This window comes from Alexandromys fortis, unplaced genomic scaffold (assembly GCF_014885135.2).
Source record: "Alexandromys fortis isolate MF-2015 unplaced genomic scaffold, M_Fortis_MF-2015_v1.1 scaffold_59, whole genome shotgun sequence".
Lineage (NCBI taxonomy): Eukaryota > Metazoa > Chordata > Mammalia > Rodentia > Cricetidae > Alexandromys > Alexandromys fortis.
In genome coordinates this window covers 4,760,015-4,771,398 of record NW_026067943.1, presented here as the reverse complement: position 1 = coordinate 4,771,398, position 11,384 = coordinate 4,760,015, and the positions used below count along the sequence as shown (strand labels likewise).

At 44.9% G+C, this 11,384-nt stretch overlaps 1 pseudogene; it reads left to right on the top strand.

Moving 5' to 3' along the window:
• Nucleotides 1-9,308: 9,308 nt before the first annotated feature.
• On the top strand, nt 9,309-10,305 carry LOC126505431 (40S ribosomal protein S2-like; annotated as a pseudogene).
• The last annotated feature ends 1,079 nt before the right edge of the window (nt 10,306-11,384 follow it).

The following is an 11,384-nucleotide window of genomic DNA, read 5'->3' as shown; positions in this document are numbered from 1 at the left end:
CTTCAGGGATCTGAGGCAGCAGTCATACTCCAAGGTCTCACCCTTGGCTGCCGTCTTTGTGGGGAGGATTCTGCCCGACAAGCGTGTCTCCACTTCCTCCCGCACCTCCTCTCCTTTACCCTGCACACTTCTGAAGGCAAACATGGCATAACAGGGAGTTCACAACACCCCACTGGCTTATCTGCTTCCTATTCCTGATCGAGAACAAGTCAATATTCCCATTTACTGGTTTTTCTCTTCTGCCTGCTCTGCTGGTGTCAAAAGAATGTCTTTTCTCATCTCCAAAATAGCATCTGGTCCATTCGAAGCAGGCTAGCAATAGGCTGTCTGCCAGCACCCTCGTTTCTTGGCGGATAGAAGGCATTCCCCATCCAATTATCTGAAAGTCTCCTCGCCTGACGATTCAGCCAACCTCTTCATCAAGAGCGAGACCTGGGTAGCCTGAAGTCACCTTGAACAGATCAATAGTGATGAGTGCTCTCATCTGAACTTGAGACTTGTATCGGTTCTATAGGTAGGAGTCTCTTTCTCATTCAAACAAATGGAGAAACGAGGCTCAGAGGAAGAAATTTCCCCAAAGATCACACTGCCTATCACAAAGAAACTGGGATTCAAACTTAAATTCCAAATTTATAAACTTTAAAAAAAAAATCATTCATTATTCTGTGTTTATAATAAAGGGGGTAACATGAGTCAATTCTCTCCTTCGACCTTTACATGGGTTCTGGAGATCAAATCCAGGGCACTGAGCTTTCGTGGGCAGGCACTTTACCCTCTAAGCCACCTCACCAGACCCAAATTCCCATCTTTAGAAGGAAGAGTTGAACATTCACTGACCCCTTGATTTTCCTAGAGGCCATAAGGAATGCTTGGAAATTTCTGTGGATTAGAGAATATGGCAGTCCCGGGCATCTACCCCTGTTTAATCTGTCTCTAATCCTTTGCCCAAGCTGTTGACTTTGCTTAGGACACCCTTCCCCTCGCCTTGAAGCATGACACAGCTGGACAGCCACAGGTTGTGGTAGATATGGATGTTTTGGAATCTTGACTGTGTCATTTGCATGCTTCTGGTCTCAGGAGGTGATTTATCCAACTCCTTTGAGAGTCCTCAGTATAATAAGGGCTACCTACCTCACAGTGTCATCCTAAGGATTCAAGCTCAAAGTCCAGCAGTTAGTAGGCGCTCACTATTATGACCAGCCCTAACAACAGCTGTTCACCTACCATCCTGACTGTACTTCCCTCTCCTATGCCCTGACATCTTTAATGTCAATTGACTATTAATTAAAATCTATAAATAAGTCATCCTAGAACTCCTCACACTACACTGTTATAAATGGGTCGTGTTCTCTGCACTCTCCCACCCTCCTTGGTCTAGGGCATTTCCAAGGTCAGAGATTCTGCCTCTCTCTAAATCTCAAAAGCCTAGCCATTAGTCACATAGGAGGAAGGGATAGAGGAAAAGGAAGGGAAGAGAAAGAAACTGAAAACAAGACAGATTGTTTATGAAATACTGCAGCAAAAACACCCCTATCTCTGTATCCAGGCAAACAGGAGGAGGACCTGGTCTTCTCCCAGCCTCCTTTGCAAATGCTTCCCAATTTCCCCATTGACAAGGGCCTACAAGACAGGAATACCAATGACTGCCTGAATAGGAAGTCTCAGAGGAGTCCCACACCCAGGGTGCAGACAGGCAAGTGATGCGAGGCGAGGCACAGCTGCGGAAAGGAAAATTCCATCTGTTAGCCAATGGGGACAGACTGCGGGGCCCCAAGCCTGGTAACAGTGTGTGCAGTGAGGCTGTCTGATACGCAAGCTCCTCCCACCTTCAGCAACTGTGGCTGCAGCCCCAGCAACAGCTCAGCCAGCCAGGCAGGTGAGGGAGGCAGCTATAGACTCAGAAGGAAGGCAGTTGGCTAGCTGAGGCGGTGCAGAGCCGGCACTTAGAGACCTGAGCCTCAGGCAGAAATGCCAGGTATGAGGAGAAGTCTTTCCCCTGCTTCCCAGACACCAACCGTGCCCACCACCGAGCATTTAAGGGGCTTTTTAAAATTCCGTTTTAATTCCACCATCCTTCCTCCATAGAGGGTAAAGCCCTTCTTAGCAATGCAGGCATGATTCTCCTCCTGCCTTTCTCATTCACCCTCTGGCCTCCCTGTCTGTCACACCCTTGTTGATGCTGTTTCCCTGTGCTTGAGACAGACACCCTCTAGGCATGGTGACTAGGCTAGTTTCCCTGAAGCAGATCCCAAGACTGGGATTTGAGTGCAGGCAGTTTCTTAAATGTGTCATCCAAAGAAGCCCTAGTTGAGGTCGTAGATACACGGGATATGGAAGGGAACAGAAAAGGTGTGCTAATGAGCATCTATGGGACACTGGCAGCCAGTCGCACTCAGGAACCCTGGTACATACGGTAGGACATATTGGGGGGTAGCCCACTGAAGGGATTTAAACATCTCAGTCATATATTGCATCAGATTCTATCGAAGATGGGTAAGTGCTGCTCCTGGCAGCTTAACTCCACCCTGCAGGAGTTAGGCATAATGACAGTCAGGCAGAGCCCTGCATCAGAGCAAGAACTCAACTAGGAAATTACAGAGACAGCTGCTGTTCCTGCCAGTCTAGCTAACAACTTCACATTGTTCAAGGCCCAGCTCAATCTTAAACAAATCTCACAGCTCCCTTCTCTGCATTGCCAGAGCAAGCTAAACACATTCCTATTGAGTATTTTTCTTAACATGTTGGAATGACTTTCTGCGAATCTCCTCTCTGGACCATGGGCTCCTCTAAAGCAGGAAATGAGGCTTAATTCATTTCATTCTGTGTCTTACCTCCCAGCACTGAGCAAGCAGTGTTGCTGGGTACTAGGATCCAGAGTTATGTGAAGTCACCTGAACCGTTATGGAGCAGAGGACCGTAGACAAAGATTCTGGATGTGTTCAGTGCCATTGAGAAGAGCCAGACCTCTATAGACCCAAACTTACTTTGGGCTTCTGGGGTAGCTCCACAGCCTTGGATATACTGGCCTAATTCTGCTTGGCTGTGTGACCATGCCTCCAATTGCCCCAGAGTAACTGGGGTGGGTATCCTAAAGCTCTCGACCCAAAGTCAGAGGAAACATTGTAATTAAAGGGGGTGGAGCTGGAGAGATGACTCAATGGTTAAGAGGACTGACTGCTCTTCATAAGGACCAGGTTTCAGTTCTCAGCACTGACAAGGCAGCTCACAGCTGTCGTTAGCTCCAGTTTCAGGGGATCCAGTGCCAACTTCTGGCTTTGAAAGGTACTGCACACACATGGTGCACATACATACCTACAGGCAAAATACTCATACACATGAGATAATTTTTTTAATGCCAAGAGATTCCCATGTGACTAGGACACTGGCTCCAGGTAACTGAGGTTTGGATGCTAGAATTTTCAGCTAAGAACTAGGTTTTTGTTTGTTTGTTTGTTTGTTTACTTGTTTTTATATATAAAATAGGCATTTACATACCCTGGGCCAGGTTCTTGTCTCCATCTTTTGCCCCAGTGGACTCAAACACAACTGTACGGTTAGGATAAGCTGAGCAGATCATTTTGGGGGATACAAAACAAGAGGTTTGGTTGATAACACTTCTGCCAAGGAGTGGATGTGGGGAGAAACTGAGTGGACAACAATGGCTAAAACAAAACCCTGCCCTTGTAGAAGTCACAATCTAGTAGAAGAAGGATGTTATTAGACTAACTTATTTTAGGCTGCAGAAATGGCTCAATGGTTAAGAGCTCTTTCTGCTTTTGCAGAGGACCTGAGTTCTGAACCCAGCACCCATATCAGGAGGCTTGCAGCTATCTGTAACTCCTGCTTCAGGGGATTTGGCAACATATTCTGGACTCTGTAGACACCTGCACCGTGTGCACCTATCCCACACAGACATGCATACATATATACACATATTTAAAAATAAAAATAACTGTATAAGGAAAAGAAAAGAAATGGCTAGTGTTAGCTGAAAATGCTAGCATCCACCTCTAATCCCTGCCTGCAGTCAGGAGGTAGAAGCAGAAAGGTTGTGAGTTTGAAAAGGAATAGCTGTTTTGACACAAGTAACAGAAGAAAAAATAAGCTTAATTAATTTTGCATTTATTGTGGTATGCATGACCAAGTTAAAGAGTAATACTCAGCCACTTTTCAGGTCACTTGGTGAAAGAACTTGCTAATAGAGCCGGGCGGTGGTGGTGCATGCCTTTAATCGCAGCACTCAGGAGGCAGAGGCAGGAGGATCCCCATGAGTTCGAGACCAGCCTGGTCTCCAAGAACTAGTTCCAGGATAGGCTCCAAAGCTACAGAGAAACCCTGTCTCGAAAAATCAAAAAGAACTTGCTAATACATTTGAAACATTTTCTCCTTCTTCCCCAGAGGTAGCCACTCTCCCAGAATTTTAGTAAATCCTGCTATCTTAGCTTGCTTTCTATTGCTGTGATAAACACCCCGGCTAAAACCAGCATGGGGAGGAAAGGGTTACTTTGGTTTTGGCTTCCACAGCACAGTCCATCATTGAGGGAAATCAGAGCAGGGACGTAAGGCAGGAACTGAAGCAGAGGCCATGGAAAATACTGCCTACTGGTTTGTTCTTCCTGGGTTCCATTTGCTTTCGCCCCAGGACCACCTGCCCAGGGAGTAGTACCGCCCCCCAGTGGACTGAGCCCTTCTCTGTCAAGTAGCAATCAATAAAATGTCCGTACAGGCAAACTAACAGAAGACAATTTTTTTCAATTTTCAATTCCTTTTTTTCTACTTTCCATCTGACTCTAGCTTATGTTGAGTTGACAAAAAACTAACCAGGACACCTGCTTCTGCTATTTATTGTTTTTATCATGTATGTATCTCTGAACAGTAGAGAGATTGGTTTTGTATGGTCTTACTTTGTTTGGTCTGTTTGAAGTTCACTGAAGTTCTTCAATATGAAGAATTTTCATCTTAATAAAATTTAGAAAATTAGATATCAGCAATGTATTCTAATGCTCACCTTTATTAATCCTAATGCCAGCTACAGAACAGCTAGAAGGGTTTTCCTAAGAGCTCATATTCTACTTGGCGAAGGACATTAGGCATCTTTTTGGCCCTCGTGATTTGAGAAGAAAACAGTGCCTTGTATTTATGTACAATACTGAATGCTACCTCAGTTTTCTCAAGGTGACTAATTGTCTGGACACAAAAGATAAATCTAGTCACAGAGTCTCAGACTGAAGCAACACAAGTTTTACTTCTTTTAGATTTTCTGCCTTGCTGTGATTACCTTGGAGTGGATCAAAAGGCCTGAGATTCAATTATGTGTTTTAGATCCCATGGCATCCACCTCACAGGTGTGTCCATGTCTGACTAAGCCACGTCTATGCTCAGACTCCTCCGAGGACCTCTCTCTCCAGGGATCTGAACTTTGCCAACAAGCTAGAGACAGGAAATAGAGCCCAAGTCAAGTTAGATGTGTTGTTTCTCAAGGCAGCCTAAGACAACATAGCGAGAACAAGGATTTTTTTTAAACCATTGCCAAAACAAAATCCATTCGTGATATTCTAAGTAAGAGAAGAAGAAATTATTTATAATGGCAGTTTAAAAAATAGATTATCCGCCATTAAAGTTAACAAGATGTGTGAGAATTCATTTGAAAAAAAAAAAAAGCATGACTAAAGGACATCAAAGAACCCCCGAACAACAGCAAAAATGTATATCATGGTCTTGGGTGGAAAGACACAGCATCATAAAGAATAAAGACATCTCTGCTGCCCAAATCAGTTTGGAAACATAATCAGTCAAGCATAAAATAAAGCAACAGATGGGGGGGGTGAACTTAGAAAGCGACTCTGAAATTCATTAAAAGAAAGAAAGAAAGAAAGAAAGAAAGAAAGAAAGAAAGAAAGAAAGAAAGAAAGAAAGAAAGAAAGAAGCAAGGTTCCTGAAATCTTCTTACGGCAGTTAAGAGAGGTGGTCTCTACGCAGCTAGACTAGATACCAAGTTGTAGTACTATCAGCTGTGGGGCTTACATGTCAAGAGACAGAACAATAAATAGGAATCTCAGAAACAAGCCCTAGAGTACTCAGATATCTAGTATGGAATAAACAAGGCATTTCAGACCAGCAAGGCCAAAACGATAGAAACAAAGAATGCAGGACTAACTGGATAGGTACCTCATCTCAGAAGCCAGTTTCCTTGGAAAGAGCTCCACTTAGGGCCATTTCTCACGCATTATGCCAGAAAGTTTCCAGATGGATCAAAACCAAAATAGTAGAAGAAGAAGAAAATAAGAAATGTTATTTTATAACCTTGGAATAAAAAATAGCTGCTTAAGAGTGAAAAATCTGCAACAGTCATAAACTCAAAATTTGATAAATTTGACTGACTATATTTCTCCCTGGAAACAAAAACTTTCTTAAATTCAAAAGGCAGCCAGACATGATGGCTCAGACTGGTAATCCTAGAACTCAGGGGGGCTGAAGTGGGAGAGTTGTCACAAGTCTGAAGATAGTTTGGACTATGTCGTGAGTTCTAGGCCAGCCTAGGCTGTAGGGTGAATCCCTGTCTTACAAAGCAAAAATTCAAAAGGCAGAGGAATCAAATTTGGAAAAATACTTCCAGTCCATACGACAGGCACAGGACAAATTTTCTTAACATACTATGGGTTTCTACAGTCAATACAATGAAGAAGGACCTATGAGATGGCTCAGTGGATAAGCGCCCTTGCAAGGCAAGCCTGGGGACCGGAGTTTGATTCCCAGACCCACCTGTCTTGATGGTGGCTTCTAGTGCTTAGACAAGCACTATGACCAAAAGTAGCTTGGAAAAGAAAGGGTTTATTTCAGCTTACAGCTCTCGGGTCTTACTTTATCATGGAGGGAAGTCAGGGCAGGAACTCAAGGCAGGAACCTAAAGGCAGGAAGTGAAGCAGAGGCCATGAAGGGGCCTGCCACCTGACTTGCTCCTCATGGTTGGTTCAGCTTGCTTATGAACCTATGAACTTCAGGACCACCAGTTCAGGAATGGCACCACCCACAGTGGGGCACATCAATCATCAATCGAGAAAAGGCACCACGGACTTGCCTCCAGGCCAATCTTAGGGAGGGATTTTCACAGTTTATGCTCCCTCTTCTCTGGTGACCCTAGCCTGTGTTAAGTCAACAACAACAAAACTAACCAAGATACCATGTAAATGTAAAGGAGAGCAGAGACTCTGCAGAGTTCTCCTCTGCTTTCCACACATGTGCTGTGGCACTTACATGTCTCCCAAACACGTCTTACACATACAAAAATACTAATAATGAGGATGGAGATAATAGAGTAAAATTGTTTAAGAAACCAGCAATGCTAAGGGGAAATAGGTGATGGACGTGAAAGGAAGTGAGGACAAATGGCTGCTAAATCTCAACATAATGGGAGAAACAGACGCTGTGAGGTACACACCCCACACAAAGGTCAGTGTGGTGGTCATCAGTCTCCAGTGTGACATTGTTCAGGCGATGAATCGAGCTCAGCCTTCAGAAGAGATTAATACACTTCTCCAAGGGCCCTGATTAATTCCCAGACTGGGCAGGAGCATGGAATTGTAATTATAAGTATGGTCTCTGAGTCCCTCTTGCTTCTAGCCTTGAAACCATCCACCATGAGGCCCTCACCAGGAGTTAAATAGGTGGGACAGCCCAATCTGGAAGTTTCCCTCTCCACAAGTGAGCTAAATAAACCTTCTTTCTTTATAAACACCCAGCCTCTGGCATTTTGTAGCTCAGGACCACCAGTCTAATAGCAACAGCGAACAGACTATTCTGCTGGGTAGCTGGGGGAAATGTCTATATTCTTTTGTAAAATTCTAAATTTCGTAGCATTTGCCTATTTTATAAACCAATCAACCAGGAAAACTGTTGAAATAGGAGCAGCGGCGGGGCTGCGTCCCCAACACCCCGGCCGCTTGGCTCACTCATGCCCGAAATAACAACACACAAACTGTATTCATTTAAGAACTGCTTGGCCCATGAACTCTAACCCTTACAGGCTAATTCTCACACCTGGACTAGCCCATTTCTAATGATCTGTGTAAGCACCCCAAGGTGCGCTTACCGGGAAGATTCTAGCCTCCGTTCATCCTGGGAGAGCTTCATGCGTCTGCCTCAGAGTGCAGAGCTATTGCATCTACCTGGGAGGGCTGAGCATGGTCTCTCCGGGAGCAGAGCAGAGTCTGACCTCACTTCCTCTTCCGCCCAGAATTCTATTCTGTTTACTCCTCCCACCAATACTTTAACCTATGAGGCCAAGCAGTGTGTTTATTACTTAACCAATGAAATCAACAGATTAATATATGACACTCCCACATCAGAAAACAAACAAAAGCTGTTTTTTAATAATAGTTAAGCCCAAGGCCCTAGTTGAAACAACCATGAGGAATCCAAGACTACATGAAAAAAACAAGCAATAAAGGTTGATAGTTGAAAGAGTTTGGAATTAAAGCCAGAATGTGGACATATCTATAAAGTGAACAATTATCTAGTCTTTGATTTTTAAGATCCAGGTCCACTTTGTACTAGGTATGAGAATTGACTTATATGACATTCAGTGTCTTCCATCTGTGAAATAAAAATTATCATAATGATAACCTTGGGAATTACTATTTTCTCCTGAGATTAAAGCAGTGAAGGGCGGGGCCAGTGGAGACAGCTTAGTGGATAAAGTGAATGCTGTGTAAACATGAAGACTTGAGTTTGGATTCTTAGCATCCACTCTAAAGCCAGGCAGTAAGACACATGTCTGTAAACCAGAGCTCACTGACTGTGGTGGCTTGAGTAAGAACTGCTTCACAGGCTCATATATTTTAATGTTAGTCATCAGATAGTGGCACTGTTTGAAAAGGATTAGGAGGTGTGGCCTTGTGTGAGTGGGTGTGGCCTTATTGGAGGAAGTGTGTCACTGGAGGCTTCAAAAGTTCATACCCTGCCCCGTCTGTCTGTCTGTTGGATGTTTGTCTCTCTGTCTCTCTCTGTGTGTGTCTCTCTCTGCCTGCGGATCAGGATCTAAAAGTCTCTGATACTGCTCCAACGCCTGTCTGCGAGCCACCATACTCCCCCACCATGATGTTAATGGATTAAACTTTTGAAACTGTAAGTAAACCCCCCAATTAAATGCATTCTTTTATAAGAGAGTTGTTTTGGTCATGGAGTGCAATCAAGGAAGATCCCCAGCATTGACCAGTGGTCTCTACATGCATGTGTGCATGTGCACTTGTAGCTGCCCACATGTACTCTAATACACAGAAAAAGATGATGCAGAGAAAGTAGTTAGGGCAATGTCTGGCATAAACAAGAACATGAAGGTACTTTGTATCTGCTCAAAAGTCAGACGTGAGCTTCTTCTTCTTCTGGAAAACACCAAATGGGATGATGCCGGTGCAGCGGGAGGGTCCGGAGGACTCGGGGCCCAGGATTAGGAGGCCATGGTGGCTTCCACCAGAGGATTCGGCAGTGGTCTGAGGGGCCACAGGGCGAGGCCGCAGGGCTCACGGAGGTAAAGCTGAAGACAAGGAGTGGATTCCCGTCACCAAGCTGGGCTACCTGTTTAAGGACATGAAGATCAAGTCCCTAGAGGAGATCTACCTGCTCTCCCTGCCCATTAAGGAATCTGAGATTATTGACTTTTTCCTGGGAGCTTCCCTAAAGGATGAGCTTCTGAAGATCATGCCCGTGCAGAAGCAGACTAGGGCAGGCCAGCGGACCAGGTTCAAGGCTTTCGTCACTATTGGGGACTACAATGGTCACGTAGGTCTCGGTATCAAGTGCTCCAAGGAGGTAGTCACTGCCATCCGTGGGGCCATTATCTTGGCCAAGCTTTCCATTGTCCCTGTGCGGAGAGGCTACTGGGGGAACAAGATTGGCAAGCCCCACACTGTTCCTTGCAAAGTGACAGGTCGCTGTGGTTCTGTGCTGGTGTGTCTCATCCCTGCCCCCAGAGGCACTGGCATAGTCTCTGCTCCTGTGCCCAAGAAGCTACTGATGATGGCTGGCATTGATGACTGCTACACATCAGCCAGGGGCTGCACTGCCACCCTGGGCAACTTTGTCAAGGCCACCTTTGATGCCATCTCTAAGACCTACAGCTACCTGACCCTCGACCTCTGGAAAGAGACTGTGTTCACCAATTCTCCTTATCAGGAATTCACTGACCATCTTGTGAAAAACCACACCAGAGTCTCTGTTCAGAGGACCCAGGCTCCAGCCGTGGCCACCACATAAGGGTTTTTATACAAGGAAAATAAAAGTGAATTAAGTCTGTTAAAAAAAAAAAAAGAGTCAGACGTGACAGCTCAGTGGCTATGAACCACAGGCAAACACTGGACCCCTGGGCTGTATCCCCAGCAAGCAGAGAGCTAGGCCTCCGACTTTCCCAACTTGATTGTAAGACTGAACTGCACTTCCTGGCACTCACGGAGCCACTTCTTTATCTCAGAAGATGTGTAAGAAATAAAAATCTCAGGTCCCCTTTTGCTGTTATTTTCTTTATTTCTCTCAAAGCCTCTGATACCCAAGAATTAACAGATTTCTGTTGGTTTGAACGGATCTCTCTGGCCCTGACGGCTCCTGGAAAATTCCGTCACAGTTCTAAATATACTAATCTATAATTGTGGCTCAATTTGGTTTGCATTTAGAAAGCTCAGTCTATGCGTTTTGCACCCGGCCTTGACTGATTCACCCCTAGACCTGCGACAAAGCCATCCCACCCACTCATCACATTCCTGCCAAACCTTAAAAGCAAGCTATAAATAGTAGCTGATCTCCTGGGCAATCCTCAAGACTAGTCTTTTTCTATTTCTCCCTGACTCCATCCTGTCCCATAGGCCCTGGCTCTTTGATCATTGATTGCTACCTCTGGCCCCTTTGGCTGATGATGATGGTAGTACTGATCATTGCTATTGTTTTTAATAAACAGTCATCTGAATGAGGAGATGGCTCGGTAGGCAAAGCACTGGCAACACACGCCTGGTAGTCTGGCGTGCCTGATGGTCTTGGTTCAGATCCTCAGAGAATGTAAAAGTCAAAAGTAGTAGAATAAGCAAACATCAGTAACATGCCCCAACCTACAGCCAGGAGATCGTAAGTGGAGACAGGAGAATCACTGGGAGCTCACAGGCCAGCTGACCCAGCAAAGACAACAATGAAGAGGAGAGATCCTGTCTCAAAGTGGAAAGCAGAGGCTGACAACATTGTCCGGCTTCCATACTCACACTATGGGGTAATAGGTGTGACCACACCTTGTCAGATTTTTAAATTCCATTACCTACCTTGCAATTTCTTCCCTAACCTTCTCTAGGTCAGTTTCTCTAGTAATGTATATGCATAGCTCCCATGTTTGCTTATTTAAGGATTAG